This window comes from Camelus ferus, chromosome 23 (genome assembly GCF_009834535.1).
Source record: "Camelus ferus isolate YT-003-E chromosome 23, BCGSAC_Cfer_1.0, whole genome shotgun sequence".
Taxonomy (NCBI): Eukaryota; Metazoa; Chordata; class Mammalia; order Artiodactyla; family Camelidae; genus Camelus; species Camelus ferus.
Genome location: NC_045718.1, coordinates 27,697,429 through 27,725,207, shown reverse-complemented (window position 1 = coordinate 27,725,207; position 27,779 = coordinate 27,697,429). Strand labels below are relative to the sequence as shown.

The window sequence follows — 27,779 nt, the reverse complement described above, 5'->3', positions numbered from 1 at the left end:
GAATTTCTCCAGATACCTCTTAGTTGGATGATGCCAATCCTCTAGTACATTCTTCAGGAAGAAGTTGTTAGCACAATAATTTCCTGAGCTCTTGTATGCTTAAAAAAAATTTTTTTTTTCCTAAAACCTTGATACTTGGAAAGACAGCTCAGCTGGAAATAAAATCCTTGGCTCACACTTTCCCTAAGTTTCTTGCAACTATTGTCCCACTCTTGTCATTGTCATGCTCTGCCTTAGCCATTGACAAGTCTGATACCAACCTAATTTCATCCTTTTTTAAGTGACTTGGTATCTTGCCTGGAGGCTCAGAGGGCTGTTTTCATCAACCTCCTCCCTCTCTCCTTCTCCTTCCTCCTCCTTTGCTTCCTCCTCCATCTCTTCTCCTCCTTCTTTACCATCTTCAACCTCTATGGTTATTATGACATCTAGACGTTAAATGTTCTGGGTCAATTTTCCCAGAACATTGAAAGTAAAAATTTTCAATATGTAGATTCTCACCTTTTTTCTGGAAAGCAATCTTGGGTTGTAATTTTAAAAGTTAATTTTATTCCATTGATCTGCTTTTTTCTTCACTTACTCGTGTGTTGGAACTTCTCTGCCTATCTTCTATATATCACCTTGTCTCTGATCCTTTTCGCCTCTTTACCTTATTTTTGTTGTCTTGACTGATTTTGCTCCTCTTCTCAATATCTCTTAGTATATTTTCAGTAGAATCTGAACAGTCATCTTGTAATTGTGTCTTCATTTCTGAGATGATTTTGTCTTTTTCTTTCATTTCTTGCATGTCACAATCTCTCATTTTACATCTTCCATTTTTTTGTTTCTACTCTGAGATTTTAAGATTTCTGATTTGAATTTTTTTTGTATTTCTTCAAATGCTTGTTCAATGATAGTTCCTGTTGGAGGTACTGTTATAGTTTTCATTTGCTTTGTGGTTGTTTTTAAAGGGAGTATTTATTCCTTCCACTGAAAAGTTTTTATTCTCATTTTCTCTTTTCTTTTTGTAGTAAATTTTTATGGATGTTACTTGTCATTTTCTAGTTATTCTTAAACAACTTAGATGGTCATCATTTGGGACCTTACTAAGTTACTTAATTCAAGAATGCTTTTTCTTAAAAACAGACATATGGATCAATGGATCAGAATAGGGAGCCAAGAAATAAACCCACACACCTACAGCCAATTAATCTTCAACAAAGGAGGCAAGAATATACAATGGACAAAAGACAGTCTCTTCAGCAACTCGTGCTGGGAAAACTGGATAGCAGCATGTAAATCCATGAAGTTAGAACACTCCCTCACACCTTACACAAAAATAAACTCAAAATGGCTTAAAGACTTAAACATAAGACATGATAAACCTCCTAGAAGAAAACATAGGCAAAACATTATCTGACATACATCTTAATAATGTTCTCCTAGGCCAGTCTACCCAGGCAATAGAAATAGAAGCAAAAATTAACAAATAGGACCTAGTTAAACTTATAAGCTTCTCCACAGCAAAGGAAATCATAAGCAAAACAAAATGACAACCTATGGAATGGGAGAAAATATTTGCAAATGATGCTACTTACAAAGGCTTAACTTCCAGAATATATAAACAGCTCATAGAACTTAACAACAACAAAAAACCAAAGAATCCAATCCAAAAATGGGCAGAAGACTTAAACAACCAATTCTCCAATGAAGACATACAAATGGCCAATAGGCACGTGAAAAAATGCTCAATATCACTAATTATCAGAGAAATGTAAATCAAAACTACAATGAAATATCATCGCACACCAGTCAGAATGGCCATCATTCAAAAGTCCATGAATGATAAATACTGGAGAGAGTGTAGAGAAAAGGGAACCCTTCTACACTGTTGGTGGGAATGTAGTTTGGTGCAGCCATAATAGAAGACAGTATGGAGATTCCTCAAAAAATGAAAAATAGACTTACTGTATGATCCAGCAATCCCATTCCTGGGATATATTCAGAGGGAACTCTAATTCGAAAAGATACATGCACCCTAATGTTCATAGCAGCACTATATACAATAGCCAAAACATGGAAACAACCTAAATGTCCATCGACAGATGACTAGATAAAGAAGTTGTGGTATATTTATACAATGGAATACTACTCAGCCATAAAAAAAGAATAAAATAATGCCATCTGCAACAACATGGACAGACCTAGAGATCATCATTCTAAGTGAAGTAAGCCAGAAAGAGAAAGAAAATACCATATGATATCACTCATATGTGAGATCTAAAAAAAAAAAAAAAAAAAAAAAGGACACTATGAACTCATCTACAAAATAGAAATAGACTTGCAGACACAGTAAACAATCTTATGGTTACTGGAGAAAAGGAGTGGGAAGGGATAAATTTGGGAGTTTTAGATTTGCAAATGTTAGCTACTATATATAAAAATTTTTAAAAAGTTTCTTCTGTAGAGCACAGGGAACTATATTTAATATCTTGTAATAACCTTTAATGAAAAAGAATATGAAAACAAATATATGTATATATATGCATGACTGGGACATTGTGCTGTACAACAGAAATTGACACATTGTAACTGACTGTACTTCAATTGAAAAAAAAAAAAGAATGCCTTTTCTGTTGCTATAGGAGAGAGCAGTATCCTAACAAATTGCACATTTTTGTTGGTGGGGGTGCGCAGGGGCTGGAAAATTGGCTCTGCCAGTTTTGGCAGTTTTATGTAAGTGGGCTGTTTATCACTTACATATATCTGAAGTTTATAATATTCTCTGTCTCTTAGTTACACTTTAGGAGTAGATGATGAATGATTTTATTTGCCTTCTTTGTTGCTCTTTATACAGACCAACAAGAAAATGAACAGAGAAATTTAAAAAACAATAGAAAATTCACATTTAGGCGGCAGTCCCTTTGTTTTAAGTCTAAAGTAACACTTTGATTATGGAAATAAACAAACTTTCTTCCACGAGCACTTTCAACAGTCACTGTGCCCATCACTTATAGACTATGATGAGGCTAACAATGTTGGTAAAATACAAACACAGAAAATATATATCAGATGAATGAACAATAGAATGGCCAACACCAAAGTTACTATGCACCATCAGTGAGCAGACTGGAGTTTGCTCTAGAGTTTAGCTCTGTTCTTACCTATGAAAGTTCACAAGCTGAAACTAAGTAGTGAGCTACTGACCATCAGGAGTTAGGAGCTGTACTTTACCTCCTTTAGGAATTTACCTATATCCCTCTAGGCAGAGAAAGTACACTGCTCATAAAACATTATTTGGAAGGAAAATTTACAACTTCCCTAAAAATACACTTTGGGAACTTGACAATATAGTCCTTCAAAGAGGTATGGTAAAACAGATCCCTACAACTGGAATGTAACCTTATTTACTTTTGTCAAAGCCCTCAGGCTACTTTTAGGAGACAGTATCATATGATGGTTGGAAGATAAGTTCTGGATTCAGACAAACATGAGCTTCTTTCCCTGTTCTACAACTATTAGGTGTGTGACCTCCAAGGGTAGAGCAATTTTGCTAAGTCCCAGCTGTGAAATGAGGGTAATACTATCTCTTAGGATTATTGTGAGGATTAAGTGAGATAACAGATGTAAATCACTGTAAGCACTCAACAACTGTGGGTGTTTAGTTGCCATTAATAATATTATTATTACTCTATCCTCTAGCCCTAATTATAACTAAAGGAAACTTTATAATGAGAAAAGAGAAATTGACCTTTGTTGCTTATTTCAGAACACTTGGGAAGATATGGACCAAGAAGTAACTCTTACAAACATCTGGATACAAAGGTGATTTCAGTTATGGAAACATACAACTGTGGAGAATTAGCAAGGCTTTGAAAGAGGGCCCACTAAGGAGCTGCTAAAATGGGAGAAGGAGCAAGGGAGAGTGAAGAGAGACGTCTTCCCAGTCCCGATTAGCCATAGAACGTATGTTATAAGGTGATAGGTGCACTTTAGATGACCCTACTAGTACATATGGCTTTTGAAGGCCGATCTAAGAATTTTATATCATGGATAAGTATAGTCAGAGTTTTTAAAAAAAAAAAAAAAACCACAGAAGGGTTTTTGGAAAATAACCTGAATGTAACAAAGCCTGTGACATTCAGCACCTCAGGAAACAATGTGTCTAAAATTTTAACTGTTCTTCCCATTCTCCTGTCACTACTGATTTTACTTTTTTTTTAATTTTATTTTTTAATTTTTTTATTGAGGTATAGTCAGTTTACAATTGTAGAACTGACTAATATATATAAAATAGATAAACAAGTTTATACTTGATTTTAAATTCCACACAGCAAAGCAGGGAGCGGGCTGAGACGGCAGTGGCTTTGCACACGAGGAATCCAAGACGCACACAACCGTCATCAGAGTGCCGTAGGAGAGGCTCAGAAGGAGAGAAGAGAGAGCAGTGAGGGAGGAGGATGGAGGCCACAGCCTCAGGCCTGGATACAAGGACCCAGCTGGGCTTCCCTGGCAGATTATACAAGGTTTTGTTATGCTGTTGATTTCAGCGGAATGAAAATCCTCTGGCTGTAGAATAAAAGTTTTCTTTTTTCTTTACCATACAGGTAAGTAAACAACGGTGGGACTTCCGTCCTTCCTTTTAGACCAGCCCCTCAGCAACTGGATGTTGACAATAATGTTGCCCCCGTACTGAAAAAGCAGTTTACCCAGAATATGTTAAAAAGTGACATAGGACTGGCCCACTCTGGGAGGGGGAACTACATTCCTAGCCTGCCTTTCTCTACAGTTCATTCAGAGCAAACTGCCTGTATTTCAGGAATCTGAAAAATGCCACCTGACAAACCAGTGACACGGAACCGGATGTCTGTGGGGGGACCCAACGGGGAGCAGAAACAAACTGGTTTCCTTAGGCCACCTTTATGGGCAGAGGGCACGTCTCTGGGCTTTCTTATGACACATTAGCAGCTTACACCCATGGACGAGAATGACATCATCATGATAATACGGGCCACTTGTAACTCTGACATGCCCTTTTCTTTCCAAAACTCCAAGAGATGCTCGCTCCCCAGGAACACAGACTGAGGGCTGAGGTTCCCAGGCAGGTGTGGCCAAGAGAGAAAACGTGGGAAGGCCTTGCTTTCAGTCTGGGCTGTGTGGAGCTGTTTAAATAAAAGAGAACATGCAGTTTACCATCCGAGAAGCCCAGCTAATCTGCAGGCCTCAAGTTCACGTCCCCGTTTTCAGTTTCACCTCTTTCACTGTCGGTGGATTTTATTAGGAGGAAAAGCTGTCACTGTTGGACGAAGCCTGTATTACAGATCTTCCCCATTTTGCCCCCAAACCCTACAGCTAATAAGAACCCTGGGCTCAGGGCTTTGGCTGCCCTAGTAGGGAATGCCACCTCCCCACCCCCGGCCTGACTGCTGGGATTGTGAGTGAAGATTAAGTGAGATAATGGATGTAAATCACTAAGCACACTCTCCTGCACACCATAAGCACTCAGCGATTGTGACTCCACTAGTACAGCACCCATAGCACCCTTGTTCTAATTTTTTTTAACACAACATGTTCAGTGAAACACAAAACAAATTTGCCAAGTGCCTGTTCCCTTAATCCTGAACCCCTTGTGCGTTTTCAGGGACACTGGATCATATGGTTCAGATTTCACTCACAAATAAATCAGCATAATGTTTGTTCAGTAAAAGCTGTTTTATGCTCTCATTTTTATGGGCCTTTTTATCCCAAGTCCTAAAATAATAATAATACTAAAAGCTAGTTCTGTTTTGCTAAGGGTAAATAAACAGGCTTAAACCCTTCTGTCCCCTGTGGTCTAGGGGTGGGAGGGGGTGTGTCTGAACATAGCTCAGTGAGCCCTCTCTCTGGCCTCAAGCCACCTGCACAGGACTTGGGGGAGAATCCACAGCAAGGAAAGCCAGGACTTAGATGGGTAGGAAACCCAACAGAAAAGCAATTGTTGATCCTCAGTAGGAATTATTCACTGGCAGGAGCAACAGGCCCATCCCTCTTCCCCAGTGTAAGCAGCAGAAACCTGCTTTCCCCATTAGCCCTCCTGCAGGAGGTCACAGATGCTCTCTGCAGAAATCTGGAGCTTCGGAAGACTTAGCTACACAAAGGTCAGACAGTAAAATAATCCCCAAGGCCACGTTGCTGCCACAAATACTGATGTTTTTCTATTAGAAACAGCCCCCTACTTGGTATCCCTCTCTTCTTGTTTTATAAAGCAGTGCTTTAACAGAGCTCCACAATGCCCCACATCTAGCTAGGTCCTCCACGTCCCACTTCCTGCCTCTCACCAAGATCACTGCCATCCTGAATCCTGCCAGCAATACTCCCTTGCTTTCCTGTTAATTCAGTATTATTTCATCTATATGAATTCTGAAATTGTGTGTATGTGTATGATTTGCTGTTTTAACCTTACAAAAAAGGCTATTAAACTCTCACACATTGTGATGGGGATTTAAATGGTGAACTACTTTGGAAAACCATCTGGAAGTTTCTTACACACTAAAAATATATATACACCTATGCTATGACTAGTCCAATTCAACGCCTAGGTATTCACCCAAGAGAAATAAAAACATGTTCATAAAAAGATTTGGAACCCATACCCTGTAACTTACACACTCAGGGTGCATCAGGTAGAAACAAAATGATTAACAGAGATCCCCTAGCTTGTTCTGCAGAAGGCCAGGGAAACCCGCAGACGCGGAGACAATTTGCAGACAACCTCTTCACCTGAGCATCACATAGGGGCATAGAGTGACCGATAGTGAAGTGTGGATGTCACCAGTCAAAAACCCGCCCCATGTAACATACAGAACCCCCTGCCCCAGAATGGCACATGCTGTTGTATTATAAGTCATTTTTTGCACTTAATAATATACTGTTAAAGTGTACATATATTATCATGTCATGTTAGTGATTAATTTTGGCTATTTAAAAATATTCCACTGTCTGAAAAATTCTATAGTTTATCCATTGTCCTCTTAATAGACATTTGGGTTGTTTCAAGGTTCTGCTGTTGTGCTCCTATGAAAATGCTTGTATATGTGATTTGTGACTCAGTCTACCAGTCTGGTTCATTGACTTTTCTTCCCTAGTTGTCATATTTAGACAAGGCTTCCCCACTCAGAGACCAGATAAAAATTCACCTATGTTTTCTCCTAGTCCTTTCAGAGTTTCATTTTCCGCAATTAATCGTTTAATCTCTCTGGAGTATACGTTGGTATCAGCATTATTCATTCCAGAACCATTTGTTAAGACAGTCTATCTCACCTGAGTTGACATGTAACAGTTCTTAACCATTACAACATACCTCTTCCTACACAGATGAAAGAACCGAGAATATTCTCCAGAACTATGCTCTTCACAACTGGGAAGCATTACTGTTAACCTTCTCCATGCCTTCAAAGTCTTCGCCACATTCTGCCTTGTACCAGAGCCAGTTATGTATATGTGACTACAGTGATAAACCATAAATTCCAATTAACTCACAGAACAGCCAGACCTAGAACCCAGGACCCTGACTCCATTGTGCGTCAAAGGATAACAAAGGCATTTTTAAGATTTTACTTGAAAACCCAGGGTGGAGTCTCACAACTACTGAGCTGTGTGGTCAGGCTGCCTGCTCGTCAGCTGAAAGGCTGAATGCAGATGCCAAGTGCAAAGCAGGAGCAGTAAGACTAGAAGCAGATCAAGAAAAAGTTGTTTCAGTTCCCTTCAAACTCCAGAGAAAGTCGGGCCACCTCTGACCTGAGGGTCAGCGGGCTTCTTGTAAACACTGCCAGGCACTTTCAGGAATGTGAAAGCGGTTTCCGAAGCTGCTTGTTTATTCATTTTCTTTCTTGGGTTTGACCCCACGAAGACTTGCTGGTGACATTAGCTCCCCTGTTTGCTGTTACTGCTATTTTGAAAATATCTGGATACAGACTGCACATCTTTTTAAGATTGTAAAGGGAAAAATTAATTTCCCATTAACAAACTTGCACATACAAGCGTCACTTTGGAGCTGAACTGACAGTATGTGTCTCCTCGGACACCAGCTGATGGGAAGACAGTCACTAGAGGTCCTGCCAAATGTGGCTGTCTTGGCTGATGTGGGGTTTTGATGGCCTCTGCTAAATCCCCAGGGCCTGTTCTTTCCTCATCCCCTTCTTTCCCAGGCTTAAATGTGTGCATCCCGTAGACAAAATCGAGGACAGTGGAGCCGTGTGAAATTCATTACCGAGGCAGGACAAAACGGCTAGGCTGTGGTCGGCCCTCCCCAAGTTTGTCCACACCCACCCCAGGCCCCAGAACCCACACCCTCCACTCCTGGAATTTCCATTGTGTTTGGAAATTCTGTGGCTCTCCAAAACAATCCTGGGGTTACTGGTAGTTAAAGAAAACCAGCTGCAAAATCTCAACCTCTTTTTGCAAGAGACAGTATTTTATGCCTCAAAGAACACAGCTCAACCTCGCCCACCCCACCCCACCCTCACTCTATTGGAACAGCACTCAATCACCATCTCTCTCCTTCTCAGTGCCTCACTGGTAATGGATGCGTCCCTTCTTGGCCTGCTACTCAGTTGGGAATCCTCATCCCTCCAGCTACCATCAGAGATGACCAATTGCTCTGAAATTTGATACCCGCTCCCTGACCTCCCACCACTCTCCACTTCAAAACACTAGGACCACCTGTCAAGCTGGGGGATGAGGCTTCCCAAACCCAGTGCTAGAGGATGTGAAGACAGTGGACCTGCATTCCAATTGTCTGTCACTTAACCTCTCTGAGCCTCTGTTCCTGCATCTGTGAAAAATGGAATCAGTAATAATTCTTACCTTAAACCCCTACAGGGTTATTGTGAGAATTAAATGTGAACATACATATAAAACACAAACTGATCAGTACAACTTAATGTTGGTGGTTATTACTACTGTTCGTCTAAACTGTCAAGGGGAAAACAAAGAATTCTTAAGGAGGAAAACACTGCCCTGTTCTTAGTTTCTGGTCCCACCTTCCCAAGTTACTCACTGGCCTTCAGTGCAAAATGGACAACATGCTGCTGACACAGGTGCCGGAAGCTCCTCAGGAAGAACCTGGGGAGGGGTCGCTGTAAGGTTGTAACAGGGAAGAACAAATCTGACTCCGTGTTGGATCTGTTCCTTTGGCTGGAACCTGAACTTAGTCATGCTGGTTCTGCATCTTTTATAAAAGAATGTTGCCTGAAGCCTGAAATATACAGGAGATCCTACTCTCAAGGCTCTGATCTTTAAGGGTATTAACACTTTTCCATTCATATAAAGTTAAAAAGTTGCAGAATAGAAAATAACATTTGTCTTGTTGGAGGTTTACAGGGACACTATGACCTGACCCACGTGGACAGCTGCAAGGGCGAAGGATTCTAACACCAAGAAGTTTGCAACAACCAACCACACCCCTTCCCCCTTTTTAGCATAAAAGGAGTCTGAATTCTAACTTGGGGAAAATGGTTCTCCAGGACGTCAGTCCCCTATCTTCTCGGTCTGCCGGCTTTCTCAACAAAGTCGTTACTCCTTGCCCCGACACCTCGTCTCCCGATTTATTGGCCTGCTGTGCAGCGAGCAGAACAAGTTTGGACTCAGTAACGAGGTAACCCCCACCAAGCCTCCTACAAAGGCAGATGAAGGAGTGAGCATACCAGAGTATGAGCCACTCGGAGCTGCACGGAGGAGTACAATGAAGTGGGATCTGCTGCAACCCCCAAAGCCTTCTGAGACCTAGGCAGGGCTGTCCCCGTGGCTGGGGTGGGGAGGCACTGCTCTCCCCACCACAACCAGTTCTGCTTGGAAGTGGGGCGGTGACAGGAAAAGTAATGTTCAAGGTGAAAAACTGAGAAGACACAGGTGGCGCTCTAGTTTCTCACACAAGTAGGTGTTTGGTGTCTCCTGTGCTGACAGTGCTTTCACCTCTCAGACAGACAGAAAGAAACCCAAGGTCACAACAAGATGTTCACGACTTCCCAGAAAATAATGTGGATGCAGAACCCTCCCTCCTGGCATATGCGGTCTCGGGAAGATCCCTGCAAACCATGATGGCAAAGGCAGAAAGGCCAGCAGGAAACCCTGGGAAAAGCGTTTCAGGTCTGGCCAAGAGCAGCTTGTTGGACGTACAAAAAGCAGTTGAGAGGTTGAGAGCCAGGAACTTTTTAGTGGTTCATTCTGCCCAAAGCTTTCTTTAAAAACAAAACAAAAAAAAAAAAAAAACTCATCCTACTTATTAATTCCTCAGTGTGGAAATATAAAGCCCCCCCATGGCAAGGTACAATTCATAGTTGCTTATTAAATTCTTAGCTGCGAGCCCATGTGTGAAACACACAGTGAAACTGTCCATCCCCCGAAATCCCACACAGCACACTGCACAGCTCTTGGCCTCATTCAGGCTGCAAACGGGGCCGAGGGGGAAATCTGCTTCTTGTTCCCCCATAGACTGTTACTGTTATCTCCCGCTGGCTGGGTGGAAACCATCGAGCCCCACACCCAGCTCCCTCCTGCTTTTTCTCACTTGCCCTCTTCTGCTCCCCTTACCTCTCAGATTGGCAGAAGGGTAAGCAGGGAGGAGAAGGAGAGCCATGGGGTCCTCCTGTTTTCACCTGCGCTACCCCAGGGCACAGCTGCTGATCCTGTGGTGCTCACCTTACACAAACCAGACCGGGGGCCTGAGCTGGCCGGGCTGTACCCACTGAGGAGCCACAGGCACGGTCTGCTCCCCTGGGGCCTGATTTCACTGCTCAGGTGTCACAAACACACAGACAGAAAGCTGGACCGTCAGGGACTCACAGCCTCAGAGTCCTGGAGGGTCCCAGCCATGGCCTCAGCCCTCTGTCCCCTGCACCGGATATATGTGTACTGAACTACAGGACAGGCTCTCTTCAGAGGCACCGTGTAAAACAGACAAAGGAAAATGGCCAAATATCATGTCACCAAGTTGGGATTTGGGGAAGGATGCGGGACTAAGTCCGAGTTCTGCCACCAGCTGGTTAATCTCCAGCAGCTTACCTGTTCTCCCGGTGCTGCAGGTCCTCATTTGTAAAACTGGGGCAATGTTAAAACCTAATTGGCAGGGTGGTGATAACCAAATAAGAAAGGAAAAGGACAATGACAGGAAGCAGTTACATTTCATAATGAGACGTGGGCAGTGTGGGTGCAGGTGCGCAAGGACCGGCAGCTCTTACCACCTTTACTATTAAGTGGGTGCCTTGGGCAAGTCATGAAGTCGCTCTGAGCTTCAGTTCCCTTATGATCTCTACAGGCAACGACTAAGGATTCTGGAGGGCCCGGGGGTGTCATGAGATTACACATCAGAAATAGTATGTGTTGCAGTGTTAAAAGAAAAAATTAGAACTAAATAGAAGGGAAGAAGTTTTTCAGAATTAAAAATCTCTCTACTCAACACAGTTTCCTCCCTTTCACTGCTAAATTGGGCGCAGGAATTTTCTTGTTTGTTTGTTTTTTTTTAACCATTTACACTTTTGTCTCCTTTTGAGTCCATCAGTTTAAAGCAAATGAGACCTCAGTCAGAGGGGAACTGGCCACCACATTTCTGTCCCTAGATGTGCAGACCGCAGTGGGGGACCTCCCTGCAGAGACACACCTGCTTTCCTGTGGTGGAAATGCCTCCTGGAAATGTAGGGCTGGGCCAGGACCTACAAAGCCCCAGCCCTCTCAGAACCGCCATGGGTACAGTGATATTACGGTCTCAGATGTGAAAAAAGGCGTAAGTGAAACATTTTCATATTAAACACTTGGGAAAAAAAAAAAAAAGAAAACCTGTAGTGGCAGTTGAGGAATGAATAGTCTCCCTTGAAGATCACTAAGCCTCGCTAAATCTTTCAACACCCTGACTTGGTCCAAAAGAACCAATCTGCCAAAGAACAAAGATCAGCTACTGCATCACCCACTGCTGAGCCAGCCTGTACGTATTTCCAGGGGACCGGCTCCCCACCTGACGAGACGAGTTCTTCTTCATTGAAAAATCCAAAGACAATTCCTGAGAACATAAAGCACGCTCTCCAAAGGGCTACAATAAATCAGTTCTTCTCGCCGGCATACAATCTAGATTTAGCCACTTAGTTCATCTTAATAAACAAGTTACTCATTCAAAGGAAAATAAATGAAATGTTTTGCCTTCAGGGACAGTTTTATTTTTAATAGTTTGGTGCTATGGTGACAGAAGCAATATTCTGCGATGTGAATGGCCTTCTGTTCCTGGGGAGCTCTTGAGGACAGGGTGGGGGCAGGGCGGGGCAGAGCACTGTCACTCTCTGAGTTTACCCCACTGGGGAGCATACATGGGAGATCCTTCTCCTGCCCGTCCCTTGGTCACAGATGCATCTGCTCTTGTAAGGAGCTTCATTAAAAGACATGGTGGTTTATCTTCCTAAGATATCAGTCCAATGTCGGGTGGTTTGGAGTGTTATTTAATTTTCTTAAGGATGCAATGCCAATAAAAATGGAACTCAAGGAGAAGGGATCTCTCTTTTAAAAAATAATGAGTAATATATCTATGATGTTGGAGTTCTGACTCCTTTTCATAAGAAATCTTGAAAGGAAGGTTAGGTCATGTCCAAATTGTGCCATTCTAAATGAGGAAAGGATAGGGCACATTTTCAAATGATCTAAGGAATTAACATTAGTCCAAGAAGACAATGACCACGTAAGTCTCTAAAGAAACATAAAATACAGAGATGATACACAGAGAACCAATTTCTACTATCTCAGCTTCCCAGGTCCAAAATACATCCTTAAAGGGCTGAAAGGCTCTCAGCAGCAGAAACAAGGCCCGATTAGCTTTTGCATCCTTGAGCTCAGCCAGCATAATGCCTGGGACACGGTGGACATTGAATGACTCTGTCCTGAGGGGATGAACAAGTCAGTGAGTGAGTGAGTGAGTGAGTAGACTGTGAAGGAACTAACAAAATGAATCCTCAGAGAAGGACATACCTCCATTGGCTTTTTTAATTTTGTTATTGGGGGGGGTAATTAGGTTTATTTTATTTATTTATTTTAATGGGGGTACTGGGGATTGAAACCAGGACCCTCATGCATGCTAAGCACGCACACTACCACTGAGCTACACCCTCTTCCCCCTCCACTGGCTTTTGGAAACAGGAGGAAACAAAGTTCGCCGTGAGCCCCGAAGAGAGGTATCTCCTTTGTGACTAGCACTGTCACCTCCCTAGTCTCAGAGAGGCCTGTTCCACCATAGAGAGCTCTGTCCTTCTCGGGAACCGAATCCTCTTCACAAGAATTCTTCCAAACACCTGCACAATGTTCCAGTGATGTGGGGTCCTCTGGACCACGTCACAGTGGGGCACCTGGCTGGTCACCAAGGAGTGTTCCACCGGTGCTGCCATCCAGCACAGCATAAACCCAGCCTGAGGACACCGTTCATCACAACCTGAGACAAGTAGAGCAGACAGACACAGCAGGTGAAGAGTGTTCGTCTGGGGTAAGGAGGAGAAACTAAAGGAGAGAGCAGAGGGAAAAGGTTTAAGCAGAAGAAGACAGGCAATCTTGGCAGTCTCAGTGTGGTCCGACTCAAAGCCACCTTCTTCACCAAGCCTTTCCATATCAGCCCAGCAGACCAGATGCCTCCCCTCTTCTGAGCTGAATTTTGTGGTTTGGCATTTCTCTTTTAGCGCCTACCATATTCTGTCTTGTAATGATTTATGTACCTGCTTTCTTTTCCCATACTCCCAATAAACCACCTGCTTCCTAGGGACAGACCTACATCCTACTCATCTTCATATTTTTTAGGACATGCAGGAACATGATTGGCACTCAGAATATATTTATTGATTTAAACTAAGTTGAAATTGAGAATGAAAGAAAGACAGCAAAGGAGAAACAATGAGAGAGTCTGAAAAATTCTAAGAAAATAGGATTAAAGCTCTATGGCAATAATTTCAGAAAAAGAATAAAAGGAAGAGGGAACAACAAAAATAAAACATCCAGGCAAGATACACCCAAAGAAGAAGGGAATGATAAAACCACGATCAAACCAGAGGGTGGAGGAAATAAAAAATGTTCATTTTCTTATGAACTTTCACGTCAGAATATTATAGCAAACCCATATACGCCAATACCAAAGATCTCTTTTCCACATGACCTCAGAGGCTGGAGAAGAGACATTTAAAATAACATCTGACAACTCAATAAAAAAAAAGTTTAAAAAAAATAAAATAAAATAACATCTGACAACGCGGAGCACAGCACCATCGGTCAAGTCAGTAAAACAGGTCCTTTTGGTCCCCAGAGAGTAATGTACTTTCATGGTGGGAAAAGGCTTTTCTCTAAAATTTTCTTTTAAGTTGCTAGACAACTCCATTCAAACACAACTTGTTTTGGGAGCCCTACCAGGCAGGAAAAACATATTATACTTTGCTTAGAATGAAATAACAGGTGTGTACGGGTGTGAATGCAAAAAGGTTTTGTGTCCACTTGTTTCATATTCTTTAAGCTCCTTCATTTTACAGAGAAGGTTAAGGAGTCACGTTTGATGGGTGTTTTCCTTCCTTAATACAGGACATTATCTGCCACGTGAGGCATGGACAAGGCCAGGCAAACCCCCTGAAGACAGAGACTATAAAACAGAAACCGTGCTTCTAAAACAAAGTCTGGCTTCTAACTTGGGCCCTAGCTGTGCAAACCTGCCAGGAACGTAAGCAGAGGAGACACCCATCTCCAGAAGGAAACACGCCCAGGCTTTTGGAAGACTACAAATCAACTGCAGAGAGCAGCGTTTTCTGGGTGTGGGCATTTCTGTGACACCTGTGGTCAGGATACCGCACACACAGGAACACGAGGGTTTGTCTATGTGGTGGAGAGACAGGGTGTGCAGCGGGCAGCATTAAACCAGGTGCGCCTGGGACCCTCAGCCACTGAGTATCTGTCTCCAAGGGGCCTCCCATGTATCAGGTTTCCACCAAATTATGAACTCAGATGGGTAGATAGAACCTCCATGTCCTTCATTCCTCTGAAATAGATTTCCCTGCTGACAAACGTTCAGCTTCTGGGCCCTCTGAAGGAAAAGCAATGTCATGGGAAGAGGCACGGAAGTACCGTGGGAGGGTTACTCTATGGACAGGAGTAAACTGCATTTTAGATTTTGAAGTTCAGAAAAATTTGCATTCTGGAATAATGACTGTGCCTCAGTTACCTCAGGGTGGCCCCAGGCTCTGTCCCCAGTCAGGAAATCCTGCTGTCAAGTGGAACTAAGGATCAGGAACCACATCTTTCATTATCTAAATAAGGAGTGAGGAATTGGCAGGTCAAAGGGCCAGAGTAGGGCCACATGTGCATCCACACTGTGTAAATGTTTCTTAAGGAGGAAGAAAGGCTATGAGGACTTTGCGGGTGACTGATGGCCCACGGTCCAGTGAAGAACGGCCCTATTCCTAACATGGAAGGCAGCCTGGCTCTGTCACCAGCCCTGGTCCCTTTCCTTTCCCCTAGTTCTCCTTCCCTTCCTCTCGGCCCCTCTTTAGGTCTGCCTGGAGCAGTCTCTTCCATCCCTGAACCCCACCAGTGATCCCCAGGAGTAAGGAGTTTTCTGAGCCCTGTTCTCAGAAGAGAGAACACAGTGTACTCTAAAAGCAGGAAGAGCATGAGAAATGTGAACCCCTCGGAGGCGTTGTGACATGCGGTGTTTACTTAATCAGTCAGCCAGCATGAAAAGTGGATGCCCCACCAGGATCTTCACGGAGAAGGCATGGAGTGGTCATATGGCCCCTCCCCACGCCCCCATCAGCCTGAGAGTCTGTCTTTGGGGGTTAATTGTGGTAATCAAGCCCCTCTAGTGCCTACTTAATTTTCTTTCCCTCCAGAGGTTCATTCTTAAAAATCTGAGATTGACCTAAATTGCTTTTAACCAAAAGGAAATCCAAATTGAACTAGGTTAATTGAAAAAAATAATGCCTGGCTATGTTAGGGGTTCACCCTGCCTAGGAAAACCACACTGATGCAACGGATATTGGCCAATAGGCCTAAAAATGCATTAATGTTTATTAACTTGAGCTTGAAACTAACTGGGTCAACTTAGCATTCAGTGTTGGCTCCAGGGAGAACACCCATAAATGATGACTGGAATCCTTTCGTAATTATAGTCAAGGAACATGCCGGCTGCAGAATAATTATATTCTATTCGTGGGTATTAAGTACTCATTAAGTGGCTGGGACTCCACTAGAGAGCGACCCATGACGAACAGCGCCAGGTGAAGTGGGACGGTGCAAGCCCGGCAGCTCAGTCCCACCGCAGTGACACCTCTCCAGGTGACTTCACGCAAAGTTACACCAGGTGTGCAGACTTCGGCTCCAAAACCAGGGCAAACCTTGAATTCACACCAGCAGGACAGCTGCATACAGGCACTGGGCCGCTGCCGCACAGTGGCATCAAAGGAAAAAGGCAAACCCAGTTCACCCAGCGATATTTGGAGCAACGCCGTGTCCCAGGAGGAGGGGAGAGAAAACCCACATTCATTTTTCCCTCCACTCCAGGCATCACAACCTAGTTGTCAACAGGAGGCAGAATGGGAGAGGGCCCTAGAATTGTGAAGAATGGAGCAAAAGATAAAAAAACACAGGCTTAGCAATTGTGAGGTCCCGGGTTCAATCCCCAGTACCTCCTCTAAGAAATAAGTAAACCTAATTACCTCCCCCACCACACACACACACACATACACACACACACCACAAAGGAACCTAAAGGATTTGTATCCACCACAAGAGGAGAGCAGGATGGAGAGTTGGCGGCGTGTCCTGCAACTACATGGCATTTCAAGTCCTGGTTCCACCACTTCCTATTTTATCACAAGCAAGCCACTTAATCTCTCCAGGCCGTCTGAATGCAGTGTAAGTGTTTGATGTGGTTTGGTGCCAACAGCAAGTCAGAATGCACTTTCCAAGAAACAGAGAAGAGAAGGCTGCTCCCAAGAGAGAACTAAATGGTCCCTGATAGAGAGTTCTTTCATTGTTTGTGGATGAAGTAAGGGAAGAGGAGGAGAAGAGAAAGAAAAGAGGATTTTTTTCTTTATGAACAGTTATCAAGAACTGTTCCAGAAATACCAAGGAGCATAAAGGAGAATACAAAGAACAAAATGTATCCACAATCTGGCCTAAGAAATAAAACATGACCGTCACAGTGTAAGGCTCTCTCCAGAGAGCCCCATGCAGGTCTGCTCAGACGGGAAATGGGGTTCTTCAGTCCCCCTCCCCGGTTTACCCACCTTCCAGCTGCCTTGGGTTTTAAAGCTGGCCTCCAGAGTCAGATCAAATCTGTGGTCCCATCAAGCAGCAGAGAGGGGGACAGCTGTGGTGGCAGGAAGATAGCTCCACCCCTTTGGATGGTGGAGCTTCAGCAGGGAGAGACATTCCACGGCATTATTGACTGGTAGAGCCTCAGACCACACAGAGGCTCAGACAGATATCTGGGGATCCTGTGGTGACTGCTCCCATCCCACACCCAGCCCAGCAGACCCCGATCTGGCTGGAAGCTGGGCCTTTCAGTCACAAGGGAATACTGCATTTAGCAACAGTTGGTTAGTCTTTCTCCTTCAGGCCCAGCGCTGGGAAACGTCGCCACAAGAAAACACAAAGCCTTTACAGACCTTCCCTGGATATGAGCTTAAAATAATGCCATACTTCCTCAGAATATATTTTTGGTCTCAAAAAACAAATAAGGCTGAGGTATTCGGAGAAGAACTGAGCATTACCAGTGGTGAGGAGCAGAGGGTGGAGCTGTGGGAGGCAGATGCGTCTGATGAAAGGGTTTCCTAGGTCTGGGAGGTTCCTCTGGGAAAGAAAGAAGGCTGCAGGCCTGGCTGCTCATGACAGCTCCACAGGAACAGCCTATTCCAGAAGCATCTGGAAACGGCTTTGGGAACCGCCCCGGGTCCCAGCTCTATAACCTCTGAGTTCCCCACACAGGATGGAGGCAAAAGATCCAATGTGCCCGGGAGGCTCCCAGGCTCTGTGAGTCCAGCTTCTCCTTCTTCGTGATAACCTCCTGGGGAAAGGCTTTTAACCTCCAGCTTTGATTCTGGCCTGACCCTGGGCCCAGAAGTGAAATGAGATCATGCTGAACTCTGCTGAGGAAGAAAATAAAATGCTCCCCACCAACCCTGCCAAACAAAATATCGGCACTTCATTCAAGGACTCCAAGGGTCCTTTTCCTCTGCCTTGCCTAAGGATTATCCTCCTTCCTGAATCTCCTGGCATATCCTAAAAATGGTCCAAGGGCCAGATCTCTACCCTCCTTCCATCTTCCACCAAAGCCTCTAGGCTCTATCATACTCTCTGAATGATCACATGACCTGACACTCAAAAGCCTTTCAAAAGCCTCATGGTAAAATATCATTCAGAAAGACACATGCACCCCAATGTTCATAGCAGCACTATTTACAATAGCCAAGACATGGAAACAACCTAAATGTCCATCAACAGATGACTGGATAAAGAAGTTGTGGTATATATTTATAAAATGGAATACTACTCAGCCATAAAAAAAGAATAAAATAATCCCATTTGCAGCAAAATGGATGGACCTGGAGATCGTCATTCTAAGTGAAGTAAGCTAGAAAGAGAAAGAAAAATGCCATATGATATTGCTTGTATGTGGAATCTTTTTTAAAAGATACAAATGAACTTCTCTACAAAACAGAAACAGACTCACAGACATAGAGAACAAACTTATGGTTACCAGGGGGTGAAGTGGGTAGGAAGGGATAAATTGGGAATTTGAAAATTGCACTTCTTGGGGAGTGATGGAAATGTTAGCTATCTTGACTGTGACTGGTTTTCATTAGTGTACACATCTATTAAAATTCATCAAATTGTAGATTTGAAATATGTGTAGGTTACTGTACAGAAACCATACCACAATAAAGGTGTTAAAAAAAAAAAGAGTAAGACCTCAACCAGCTCCCTTTCTCCGTCCCCCATGTAAGGATGCAGGGAGAAGACGACCATCTGTGAACCAGGAAGTGGGCTCTCACCAGACATCACATCAGCCAGTACCTTGATCTTGGACTTCCCAGCCTGGAGAACTGTGAAATAAATTTTCTGTTGTTTATAAGCTAAAATAATAATAATAATAATAATAATAATAATAATAATAATAATAATAATAATAATAATAATAATAATAAAAGGCCTCATGGTCTGTGAAACAAGTCCCATCTTTAGCCTGGTGTTTAAGACCCCCATAACCTTCCTCCAACCTGCATTTCTCCTGTGACCCCCCCAACTACTTCCCCGCAAGTATCTAGTTCTCAATCAAAGCCAAGGGAACCTTGAATTATTTCTTACATGCATACACTTGTTCTCTGAATTACTCCTGCAGTGCCCAGTCTCCACTCTCCTATCAATGTCTCACCCATCCTCCAGGCAACCTCTGCAGGAAGCCTTCCCGGCTCACTCCAGACAAAAGGGGCACCTTCCTTGTCTAAGTCCTGGCACACTTTTTGTATCCGTCTGGAGGTTTCATTCTGTGCTTTTTCATTGCCAGTTCTGCATGTATGTCTGCACCTGTCTTCTCTCCTCCATTAGATTAATCCATTTGCTAACATCTTCTAAGTGCCTCCTGTGTTTTGGGTTCTGCAGAAGATCCAAAGACAGAACAGGGAAGACAAGGTCCTTAACCTCAAGGGGCTTGGAATCTGGTTGGAAAACAAACAGCAACAGTGGGATTCAACCCATCCCTGAAGGGCAGCAAGTGGTCTCGTCTTCACACTCCCTGAGTGCCCTGCACAGAGCAGATGGCCGCAGGGATGTTAAACAAGCACGTGAAAAGTAGTCACATGTAATATGTAAACATATTGAAAGGAAGGAGTTGGGTTAGCTGAGCTCATGGGGATCTACGGAGGTGACTCACACGTCATATTTTGTGATGTGACACTGAGGGAAATGGTAGCCTATGGCCACTCCAGCAAACCCTTCCCACACCCTACCTCTACCCCTACCCCAGAAACTTTGCGGTGTACCCTAAAACTTGACTAAGCCTGGAGATGTTGGACCCTGAGTGGGAGGGAACAAGTGAAAAGAAAGAAATAATCATTTTGTAAGTAGAGATAGTCCCTTGCCTCCTCCAGCCTCTTCCTTGAATATGCTAGCCCAAGGACTTTCTGTGCCTATGTCCCCTCTCCCCAGGAAAGAAAATAAGCTCCAGCAGCAGCAGCCAACTGGCCCTCTGGAGGAGGCTACATCAGTGCAGCTCTCCAACAAGTCTGTTTATTTTACATCCTTGGAGACAGAACCAGCCCTGAAAATGACCAACTTGTGTCAATTACAGAATACAATGGCCTGGTGCTGTCAATGGGGGAAGATAAATGTAAATTACAGCTCACTGAACTCCAGTGAATTGGCTATTAAGCGGGACAATGGGCTAAAAGATGTTGTTTAGAGCACCTCATTAATAAAATTCAAAATTGTTTTCTGCAATTATGTGCAATCATTGGTTATTTTACCCTTAGCCAAGTAGCATCCCACTTGCCAATCTATCGCTTTGGTTTCAATTGCCAAGAAAATGTCCCTGGCACAGAGGTGAGAATAGAAGAGAAGGCACCATTCGAGGAGCCCTTGATTAGCTCACAGAGAATTATCTGTTGAGAAAAGAAATCTGCTCAAAAAGGAAATCAGCGAGGGTCCCTCCAAGGCACTGCTCGAGCTGCAGAGTGGGAGCCCTCCTCCCATGATTTCTCCATCAGCTTCCCAGATGGTTTTGCGGCCAGAAGGCAAAGGGAAGGGCTACTGTCTCCTCTGTGGCTCCCTCCTGCTGCAGCTCCTGTTTGCCTTACATTTTCCAGCAGGCCTGATGGTGTTTGTACCTGGTGAGAAACTCACTAATGCAGGACTGAAAGGCACACTTTTCTTTACCAAAAAAGATGGTAAAAATATGATGTGTGAAAAATGGGTGTGTAGGGAGGAGGGTATATAGCTCAGTGGTAGAGCACATGCTTAGCGTGCACGAAGTCCTGGGTTCAATCACCAGTACCTCCATTAAAATTAAAAAGAAAAAAAAAATAGGAAAAAAAAAGTTTGTGTGTGTGTTTGGGAGGAATTGTGGGAAGGTGGGCAGTGGGAAGTGGAAACTACTAACTTAGCATGGAGGAGAGAAAAGCTCCCAAGCCCTTTAGAATGTAGACCGTTCTATGATTTCATTCAACGTGAACGCCCCAGAAATTCTCTCATGTTTCCTATGGACAGTCCTGCCTTAATTCCTTGCATTCTATGCCATCTGCTTCATTCATTCGCTCAGCACACTCTCCTCTACCCTTCTCCATGCCAGCTCCGCACTAGCCTTCAGGTCCACAGGTTCCTCCAAGATGCTGGGCTGAGACCCCATTTAAATGTAATCACACTGATTTAGACTTGATGGTTCCAGCTGGTCACAATCACCTGGACACTTAATTCTGTGGTCCCTGCCTGGTGTTATTATAGATGATTTTACATACTTGGTTGGTTTCTACATTTCCTCATTCTCTGTAATGGGTATAAATCACTTTTATAAACAGAGAGATTTTTAATTTCCTACCTAAATACAATTTTTTAAAATAAATTGAACTATTTACTTTTTAAAGAGCAAAGCAAGAGGGAGCAGAAGTGGCCGGCAGTCAGAGAGTCCATGGGAATTTGCCAGTCCCGCCTTGTGACAGCCTGACCTGAGGCACAACCGATCTGCACAGCTGCAGTCAAGGGCAGCATCACACTCCACAGTCAGAGCCCACGAGGCCAGACACTCTCTAGGACTCTCTTGACCTCCTTCAATACAAATGCACCTTATTCCTCAAAGCAGCCATTGAAGTTAATTCTTCAGATCAATGACCACCTGCATCACTATGTGCAACTGTGCCTTAGGCTATTCCCCAGGTAGAAGTTGTTCTTCTAATGTCAAGAACATATTATTGCATGAAGAAAACATACTATTTGATTCAACAATTGTCTTCTATTCCCATGCCTCTTCCCCATTCACCAGAAAAATCGATTCAAGACACATCCCATGAAACACATTATCCTTTGTGTGAAGATGGGGGCGGGGGGGTGTTGCCGGGGAGAGATGCAAACAGTGGAAGAGGTGGGGACCACTCCGGGTGCAGGTACAAGGAAGGTTCCAGGCTCCACATCCCATTTCTGTACCCAGTGACCCCATTTCCCCCCATCTGAGCAACAGGCTTTCCCAGAGTTATGCCTTCAGCCTTTCCAGGGACCTGAAAAGTGAGCAGGGACTCCAGGACAGAATCCGAGTAAACATGCATGTGTCCACAGTAGTGCTCAACAAAGACAGACCCTGGCCACCTCGCCTGGTTCTCTAAGCACAGCAAAGTCTGGAGATCAGAAAAGTTGCCTTGGGAAGGCTGTTCTGTTCTATTAGCCCAGAAGGAGAGACAGTGGTACCCTGGGCAATAGTTTTACACGGGCAGATCTGGAGGCTAGTACACCAGCAGCATCATGGGGTTGTTCTGCTTTCCCAGTGGAATGTAGCAGTTGTCTAATTATTGAGGAAATGCAGTTTGCAACCACATCATTCTTCTGGTAATTGGTGTTGCTGGTTGAGCATATTATGGTTATTATTATTGTGCACAGCAAGCACTGTTTCCCCTAGATTCTTATGAGAAGATTCAGCAAAGCAGTACGAGTTTGGTCCCTTAGTTGTTATATCCTGTATGATAAACAGGAATTAGTATGCTTTCCACACACCTTAACAATGATAATCACTATGGATTCTAGAAATAACTCAGGCATACTCTGCGAAGAATAAACTGCATTATAAAAACAATAGATGATAGTAACGGCCCTTTGAACAGAACAGAGTACCCTGGCGTGCACAAAATCCGGTGTTAGGGGGGACTGTGTGCTCGAAGGCACTCTAGGGGCCTGAGTTTACAGAGGATGCTAAACAAATTGACTCCTTTTATTGCCCCAGTGAAGGCTGTAAATGAACAATTTAAAAAATACCTCACCAAATAAAGTCCTGTACAAGAAAAAATAAATAAAAATTTGAAATTTTAAGGGAAACTATTTGCTTTGACATTGAGACAGAGCCGTAAGAGGAATTTAAGAGATCCTTACAACACACAAGATGCATTTCACTACAATTTCAAATTAGTACAGCTTCTAGGGTGATGTTCCAATAGAATTTATACTTAGGGCTCTAGTTGGAATATTTCATCTGTGAATTATTATCACTCATAAAGTTCCAGTGTAGGTTTTGTTTGTCCCTCCTTCCTAGGCCTGAAATATCTTCCAGGCCCCTCCTGAGACCCCCTCTAAGTCCCCATCCATCCTTTTCCTGTTTCACTGGCACTCGAGCCTGGCATGACCACAGTAGGATATATGAAAGGAACCTAAAATCTCACTGTGTAAAGATGTAAGCTAATTGCTGACTCTCTCAAGCTATTCATACACTGGCATGAACAGCATGGGGATGTACACTCCTCTAGGGAACTGGACCCAGTTCCTAACTATGTTCAAGAAGCTCTGGTTGACACAGGCTCCCGTGAAAGCTTTGCCCACCAACCTTCCTCAGCTGCTTCTTGGCTCTGGCCATCAGAACAGGAATGTGGCCACAAAGCATTCAGAACATCTGCAGATTCAAAAGAACAAATGACACAAGCAGAGATGTCAAGACCAGTTGCCTGCAGTCTGGATACAGAGAGGGCGGCTGACCCTTGGGGAAAGGCACTTTTACGCGGCACCTCCAGGAGGAGGCCGGAGGATGCGCGTCATGGAAACAAGTCTGATAGAACAAGTCTACTTCCTGATTCAAGATAAAATAAAGGTAAGAAAACCTTTCAAATCTTTAAAAGTGGACAAATGCTAGTTGTGTGGTGATTAGGGGTCCCAGTCATGCATTCCACACACAACCATAAATATCTGCCCCGCGATCTATTGTAACAGCTTGAAATCCCTGCTGGTAGGGCATTTTCCCAGTTAAAATTCAAAGGTGCACATCTTGAAACGCCATAGGATGGTCAGTAAATGTTAGCCGAGTGAAAACCTATGAAAAAAGTAGGGAGAGGGGAAAATAATGTATACGGGCCAAACATCTGCTGTGTTAGAAGCCACCCTCCTGACAACCCATGCCAGGAGCAGCTGCCATGATGCCCATCTTCCATACCGGCACAAAAACTGGCTTCCTTGTAACTTCAACCCACTTTCAAATGGAGAAACTGAGGTTCAGAAAAGTTAAGTAACTTCTCCAAGCTCAGACAGCTAGATCAGGATTTGGACCTCCACCAGCCAGACTTTATAGCCCAGGCTCTTTCCTCCAAATCCGATTAGTCCTTGTCCTCCAGCGTAAATGAACTTTTCAATCATTTTCTTGGCACAAATTTAGTTCGGGTAGAGGTGCACAAAAGCCTGCCTTCTGTGACGAGGACGTCTGGGAGTGTTGCGAGAGACCAGTGACATCAGTTGGAGCTCTTCCTGCCAACAACGGTTCCCAGGTCTTCCTGAAGGTGCAGAGTAACAGTGAGTGGCAGCCAGCACGGATGGGCTTGGGAGGAGACGTGCTACAAAGAACCAAGTGGTTCCAAATGGGATAATTGAGTACATATGGCCTGCCTAGCAATCCCAAATAAAGCTGCTCTGTCACTCCAGTGCCCCAAGGCCAACGTAACATAGACCAACATGCCTCCTGCCTTGCAATATTCAGGCAGACGTATAAAACAGCAACAGCCTAAACAAGAGCAACTTTAAAACCCCGACAGGAAATAAAAGGCTTCTCCCTGAAGCAGAAAGTCAAGCTGCCTCCTCAGATACAATCATACCCCTGTGGTGAAAAATAGCTGGGGGTAAAAAATTCTCACGTTAAAAAAAATCCCTGCAGAAGCCCGGCAAAATTAGAAATGGATCCCCTCACCCCTCTCACCCCTAAAAAGGAGGCTTGTTTCCATTTTAGAACATGCTGTAAATAGTAGATAATGACTTCTGGTAATGTTTAGCTTTGATTTCTTCAGGTTGTGAATCTAAGGAAGTGGAAAGCTGGTTTTATGTTAAAGCAAAGATCTAAGACCTAGAATTACAAGTCATTTATTGCAGTTATCCTCTGCCTCTAGGTGGTTGTCTTAAAAGTTATAAAGGTGCAATTATCCAGGTGGCTAATAACCTTCCTGAATTCAGAATTCCAGTGGTCACAGAAGAAACCACAGGCAGAGCTGAACAGTAGAAGGCCAAGGGGACAAATCTGAAATCGCCAAGAATTCAGAACCCAGTAACATACCAACCCCCGGCTGGCACCCAAAGATCCCTGCATCCTCACCACTAACAAATCTTAAGGCGGGTAACCGTGCCTGCTCTGCCGCCAGAATTGTTTCATTTTGAGCATAACAGAATCTACATTCTAACAGCTATGTTATTTCCAAATGGAACTGACCTGGCCTATTTGTATGTTTCACTTGTAATAATTTAAAAATCAAGAGGTGAGGCAGTGGTGATATTGAGACTACGTTTCACTCAGGTAGGTGACCCAGACCCAAGAGGCCAGGTCTCAAGCCTGACTCCAATTCTTAGTCATGGGGCCTTGAGCAAGTCTCTTAATTGCTGTAATCTTCAGCTGCTTCACATGTGAAATGAAGATAAGCCTCTTCTCAGGTTCTTGTAGGGGTGACACTGGGCACATGGTGTGAGATTAATAAACCTTCTTCTAAAACCCCGTTACCTTGTGTCCCTTGCCCAGGGACACACGCAATTTTTCCACAAAATAAGAATAAAGAAGCATCGACACAATGCCTCTTATGTAAATATGCCTCTTAAGCAAAGAGGCATTAGCACAGTGGTCTTCACACTATTTGAAAAGTGCCCAGCACTATAGCCTCACCAGTGCAGCCAGTGTTCTGCCTACACATACACACTGTTGTTTCGAGAATGCTTGGGAAATCCTATTACCCCAAAATCATCCCTGCCTACGTCTGAAATTCAATAATTAGAGAGTCATTCCTTCGGATTTCTATGAAAAAGCAAGTTCCTCTGGAAGAGGTAACAATTACAATTCAAGACTGTTAGTCATTCATAGTGACAATTTTTCATCCTTTGCTGAAAACAAAGAGAAAAATGCATATTAAGGTAAACAGGGATTGAAGGAGGAAAATAGGGGGTAGCCCCAAAAGGGGAAGAAAGATTTGGGAGGCTGGAGACATTTATGAGCATACATGTACATTTCCATACTCAGAGATATTGACACATTCTCTTGGGATAGAGATTGTACTGAACAGCATCTGCTGTGTAACACTTGCATTAATTATATTCCAAAATATTTAGGATTTCAGCCACAATATTCCTCCCTCAAAGTCCCTAGAACTACAGGAGATTTAAATATTTTGTCTCAGAGATTATCAGGGCTCTAGGCAAGATCAGCCAGACTCAAGAGACCAGAAGGGAAATAAAAAAATGGTTCATAAAATTCTGTTCCTCGTTGAATGCCATGTGCTGCTACAATAGTCTCCCAATCCTTCGCTGAGCATCTGTGAAAATGAGGTTTAGGAGAGAAATGAGATTTGGGACTATCACTTCCCCTATCCTGGAAATTAAAAATAAATAAGCCAGTAAAAAAAAAAGCCCAGTGGGATCAAAAAGACTGCACCTTCCTTGTAGGGGTTAGGACCATCTCATATACTTTTTTGACTCTCACAGCACACTGATAACCCATATCAAGTGTAGACACATGGTAAGTTGCTGTTGACTTATTACTGATAGACTGTAAGCTAGATGAGGACAGAAGCCAGGTTTATTTGGTTAAGTATCAAAAATACAGATGCTTGACTCAAAGCTGCCCTTCAGTAAATATTTGTGGACTGCATGAATAAATGAATGAACAAGTAGATGGATGGATGAATGGAAGGAGAGATGCATCAATAGACATATGGATCAGATGATTTAAATCTGGAAACGAAGAGCCTGAATTCTCCCCTACTCAACTACCCACTACCACCCAACTACACCTGAGCCCCATCATCCAAGGGAGGAAGGAGAGAGGAAAGTGTATTAGTGCATGCATGTGAGGGTAGGGGGAGATATATTAAATTCACTAATATTTTGCCCTAATACTAATATTTTTAAACAATAATTTTCCCATACTAATTTTGTATAGGGACGTGCCACCTTAATAGACACAAGTCTAAGGATGTTTAGATTTGCATCTGATAAGAACAGAGAATGATGAAAGTTTGAGGGTAAAGGGTTTTCTAGGAGTAAGGAGACCTGTGTCTTATCTTAGCTCTATCACCAGTCTTGTGACCTGGGAAAAGCAATCATTGTTCTGGGCCTTAGTGTCCTCATCTCTAACATGAATGGAGAGAACCAGATGCCCTTGGGCCCCGCATAGTCTGTCCCTGCCTGGAACTCCGGCCTCAGCTCACACAGCCTGCCTCCTCACTCCTCCCCTGCCACAATGGCCTCCTCCCCACCCCTAGCTGTTCATTAGGCTTCCTGGACCTCCCAGTCTAAACCGGAACTCCTGTTAGTCTCTCTCATAGCATCCTTCATCTTTACTTTATAGAACTTATCTCAGTCTATAATAACTTCATAATTATTATTTGTTTAATGCCTGCCCCCACTCTGATTACAAACAACAACTCACATTTATTGAACATTCACCAAATATTAGGCGCTGCTCTAATCATTTTACATGTATTATTTATTTTAATCCCTATAATAATCTTTGAGGCAAGTATTTTTATCATTTCCATTTTACAGATGAGCAAATTGAGGCCCAGGGACACAGGCAATTTGTCTGAGTGCACACAGCTTAGGAGGTGCTTGAGCTGAGG

At 43.5% G+C, this 27,779-nt stretch overlaps 1 protein-coding gene across 3 annotated transcripts in view; it reads right to left on the bottom strand.

The window, feature by feature from the left end:
• Nucleotides 1-27,779, bottom strand: part of KIF26B (kinesin family member 26B) — a 428,353-nt gene that overhangs the window by 358,650 nt on the left and 41,924 nt on the right. The window contains exon 1 of one of the 3 annotated variants that reach the window (XM_032466563.1): nucleotides 17,244-17,351. The exons of the other annotated variants lie outside the window; for them this stretch is intronic. The gene's annotated coding sequence lies outside the window, so the exon portion shown is untranslated. Of the gene's footprint in view, nucleotides 1-17,243; nucleotides 17,352-27,779 lie in introns of those variants that run through there. 3 annotated transcript variants of the gene reach the window in all.